Raw genomic sequence first — 5,336 nt, forward strand, 5'->3', positions numbered from 1 at the left:
TCCTGAGGCAAACTGCTCCACTGTCACACTGCTCTTACTCTCAAAACGTTTATCCTGAAGTTTAGTTGGAATCTCCATTCTAGTAACTTGAATCCATTGGTTTGAGTCCTAAATATTTAAAATATCTTCAGCACCCAAAAATCTCAAAGGAAATAAATAAAATGCCAACAACCAAAATAAACAGCGTAAGTTACAGTACAGACTTCACAGTGACCAGCATCATGCAATAAACCACTACTTGAGGAAGGCCTGGGTGAAAAGAAAAAGTCTTCATTAGCACATGCCCTGTTTTAGTGAGAAAACTGTTTCACATGGCTGGTCTGTAATCTTTGGTACAGAAGAAAAACACTGACAGCCTTTGAATCATATCCATTTGGGGAAGGAAAGGGAGTGGGTTGGCAGGACCATGTGTGCTACTATAACAAAACTAATATTTATATGTAGAGTATATATGTTGATGTGCTTTTGCCCACCCTAGAATCTACACAAAGGTCTTAAGTGACCATATGCAATAGCATAGTTGTGTATAGCATGTAATTGGAAATCTCCCAAGCAAGCTTCTAAACAACAGTAAATTGATAAAATGTGGGAGGTCATGTTTATGAATATGTACAAACTTACTTGGGAAGTGAAGCAAGCAAAGGTTTCTGTTTTGTGTCTGTTTTTTAAAAAGGATGTTATGGTGCAATGGTTTCCATTTATTTGTTATATCTAGGAGTCATTTGAGCTTCTGATCATATTCTAATCAAATGCAGATGCCTATACTGTCTTATTATTGCATTGCCTTGAGTTGATTTTAACACTGTTGGTATTTTAGATTGTAGCTTTTTACTGCCATTGTTCACTGCTTTGAGACTTTCATATTCTATGAAACAAAAGTAAACATATTTTGCTAACTATAACTTGATTACATAACTTACACAGCTGATCTCTGTCAATAGTTGGTGAGCTTCTCCTTAGGGTGGTTGATCTAACTGTCTTAGAAATTCACACAAGTTGTGTCAGTGAGTTTCCTTTTCTCTTAAAATAAGAAAAGGAAGAATTCCACAACAGAATAACAAAATCTCTTATTTTAAGAGATAACAACTTGTTATTCTGTTGTGGAATTCTTCCTTTTCTTTCCCTATATTTTAATCTTTATTTCAAAATAAATTGTTAATGCTAAAAGAAAATACAAGTTGCCTTTTTCAAATCCTAAAACTGAACACAAATTGTACTTTGCTTCTTGATTACACCCTCTATCAGTGGCAATTTCCCTATAAGAATTAGTAGTTCTTATCAATGATATGATGATTCATTACCTCCAGTGTCAAATCACAAGTAGGGAGCGTGCTCATATTCTGCTTGCAGACTTCCCATAGCCATTTCATGGCCCACTGTGACAACAGGATGCTCAACCAGACCAGCCTTCAGTCTAATTCAAGAGGACTCTTCTTATGTTCTTTACATAAACCTATCTGAAGACTGCAACCTTCCCCAGATTTCAACAAACAACTTGCATTAACAGGGCACAAAAATTCTGTTACAAAATATTCAAAAGCTCTGTTTCAAATGGAAGACTCATGACACAACCCTTTGCAACATAGATGCGGATGGTATCTCTATTTCAGACAAAGCTGTCACTGTTTCTCAACCATTCCTTCCTATTAATATTGTATAAAATGCCAGAGTTTTCCTCTTAATCATTCTCAACACGCTTAAGACCAAGTGTCCCTTTAAATAATATTTCATTGTTTTACATTTGCTTGTGCAGAAATGATTGGATTTGCAGCTTTATCAGCTAGAACGCCTGTCCTATGAACTGCAAATGGTGTTCTGCCATTGTAGTAATTATCTTCTATCAAGATTTGGTCGTATTATATTTGCAGCTTAATCAAATCATTGTTGTATCATTGATGTACAAAATTCCAAGTACAGGATGATTGTTCTAGATAACTGTGACCATCATCTCACCTACATTTTTACTTTACGCAAAGGCTAAAGGAAACTTGTTTAGCAAATCTCTGAAAATTTAAGATTAAGACAACTCTCTGAAAATTTAAGATTAAGACAACTCTGCATCAACCAGATTTGCTTTCCCATTTGTCAGTAACCCTGCAGAGCCAATTGAAAACTTCCCCAAGATCCATGGTATATATTAGTCAAAACATCTTGCCTTCCAGAGCAAATTTGGTTGACGGGGGGCCGGGGAGGGAATCCTACCTAGCCCTCATGGTGCTCAGAAATTCCTACACTCACCGAGAAACCACAAGCAAAGTCAGCAAGTCTCCACACACCTCAAGTTTTGCCTCATATAGACTGATATGGAAATATGGTGTGTGCTGACATTTCAAGGCTTCACCTTCATCAGGGGCCATACACAGAGACACATACATACATCTTTTACAAACAAGTAGAAGGAATGAGATTTCCATAACTGGCAATTTTCTTCAAGTGTACCACATGGTACCACATAGTATACAGTTAGATTTGCAGTCTAAATGCTTGCAGACTTCCTGTAGCCATTTGATGGGACACTGTGAGAACAAGTTGCTGAATTATATGGGTCATTGGCCTGATCCAGAAATCTCTTCTTATATTCTTATTGTTTCTTTAGTAATGTATGCAGATTAGTCCTAAAAGAAATGCAGGTCTTCCTTCAGTGAGCTTGGGCTGAAAAGCTATCACACAATTTAAATCATTTTCCTATTTTTACTTCTTTCTCTATTTTTTCCTCTTATTTTTGATGGTGGGAGAGGAGGAGGCATAACAAAAAGATCACTGGTTACTCAACTGTGATCAGTGATGGCCATCACATTCCATAGAAGTAGTGTTTCCTTATTTTTTTGAATTGAGAGCAAAACGTTAGGTAGATTCCACCAGAAAAATATACTGTCAGCTGTGCAGATTTTATGTGTGTGTGAATCTTTTATGTTTCCTCACTAATTTAAGTGTTTTATGTTATGTTCTGAAAGTGTTTGGGAGAATCATCCCTGTGGGTTTATTTACCATGCTCTGAAGCACAGGTTGTCTGCCATTCTCAGCAGACTGTGAAATCCAATTAATTGCGTCCTATGAATCTATATTGTTTGTTGCAATAGCAACAGTAGGAGAGCTGCTCTTGTTTTGATGGAAACTACTTTAAAGCCCTGGTTCTATAGTCTTCACATTTCCACACAGCAGAAGACAGGCTACAAACCAACTAGAATGGAGCACTAGCTGTATCATCCAACAGGACTATTCTGGACTATCAGTGGCAAATGGAAAGTGGGGGGGGGGGAATGAGGGAAAGGCAAGGCAGCAAGGAGCAGAAGAAGCCATTGAGGATAAGGCCTTATAGCATACTTGTTGCATTCAATGATTTAGCATTGTGTGGATGAGCCTTAAGCCATGAGTTCCCTGAGTTCTTTCCATCGCTGCAGCCATAAGGAGAATATCTGGAGCCTTTGCATCTTCTACTAATGGCCTCTGTATACCAACATCCCACACAACGATGGTTTACAAGCCATAAGGAACACCATATCAGATAAAACCACAGCGGACCTTGCCACCAAACTCTGCCAATTTGTCCTTACCCACAACAACTTCAAATTCGGTGATGACCTGTTTCTTCAGATCAGCGGCACAGCAATGGGCACCCGCATGGCCCCACAGTATGCCAACATCTTCATGGCAGATTTAGAACAACGTTTCCTGAACTCCTACCCACTCAAACCTCTCTTGTACCTGCGATACATTGACGATATTTTTATCATCTGGACACATGGTCAACAGACCCTGGACACCTTTCACCAGAAATTTAATGATTTTCACCCCACTATCAACCTTACAATGAATCAATCTATGCAAGAAATACATTTTTTGGACACTACTATAAAAATACAGGATGGGCGCATAGACACCACCTTATACCGCAAACCAACTGACCGACAAACATATCTACATGCCTCTAGCTACCATCCCAAACATACCAAACAGTCCATTGTATATAGCCAGGCACTACGTTACAGCCGCATCTGTTCCAATTCTACAGACAGAGACTCTCACCTAAAGGATCTACAGCAAACCTTCTCAGAACTAAAATACCCAGCAGATGAAGTTAGACAACAGATCAACAGAGCCAGACTGATACCCAGAGAGAACTTGCTGCAAGACAGACCCAAAAAAGAAAATAACAGAACACCTCTAGTCATCACATACAGCTCCCAAGTTAAAACAGTACAACGCATCATCAGAGATCTACAACCTCTCCTGGACAATGACAGTTCTCTTTCTCAAGCTCTGGGAGGAAGACCTTTCATTGCCTACAGACAACCACCCAATCTTAAACAACTCCTAACCCACAATAATACTACAACCAGACTTAACACAGACACTGGCACCAGAGCCTGCAATAAACCCAGATGCCAACTTTGCTGCCACATACACCCGGACAACACCATTACTGGCCCCAACAACATCACACATACCATCTCGGGACTATTTAATTGCTCATCGTCTAACATTGTGTATGCCATCAAATGCCAACAGTGTCCTTCAGCTCTCTATATTGGACAAACAGGCCAAACCTTACGCCAAAGAATAAACGGACATAAATCTGACATCAAGAATCACAGAACAGAGAAACCAGTAGGAGAACACTTCAATCTCCCAGGACATTCTATACAAGATCTCAAAGTAGCTGTTTTACTACAAAGGAATTTCAGAAATAGACTGGAAAGAGAAGCTGCTGAATTACAACTCATTACCAAACTTAAAACCATGAAAAGACCTGGGCTGAACAAAGACATTGGATTCTTATCTCACTATACATAACTAAACCATTTCTCACCTTCCCACCCCTTGCCTTTTCCTGTAAGACCTATTACAGTCGTTAAGAGTCGTCAAGAGGCTCTCTGAGCTATCTGCCTATCTCCCATTCCCACCACCCTTCTGAGTAACACCCCTCCCCACCTTCTCACTATATAGAAGGATCTGGCAACTTCTGTTTCAGTGTATCTGAAGAAGTGTGCATGCACACGAAAGCTCATACCAAGAACTAACTTAGTTGGTCTTTAAGGTGCTACTGGAAGGAATTTTTTTATTTTTACTAATGGCCTGTCATTATATCTGAACCTGGAAAAACTGTGGTTAGTCTAAACTCAGGTTTGGAAAAAACTATATACACACACATACACACATAACAATTCTCAGTTGCAAGCAACCCTCAAGGCAGCATACAAACTGAATTTCTAAAAGGTGAAATAAAATTGAAGAAAAGAAAAGAAAAAATGGTTAAAAATAACCAGCGAACTGCAACACGGGGGGGGGGGGGAGAAGCATTGAAAGAACCAGCCAGTTGTCATCTTGCAAGAATC

The sequence above is a fragment of the Podarcis vaucheri genome (genome assembly GCF_965113315.1).
Source record: "Podarcis vaucheri genome assembly, chromosome: 8".
In the NCBI taxonomy this organism is placed as follows: Eukaryota; Metazoa; Chordata; class Lepidosauria; order Squamata; family Lacertidae; genus Podarcis; species Podarcis vaucheri.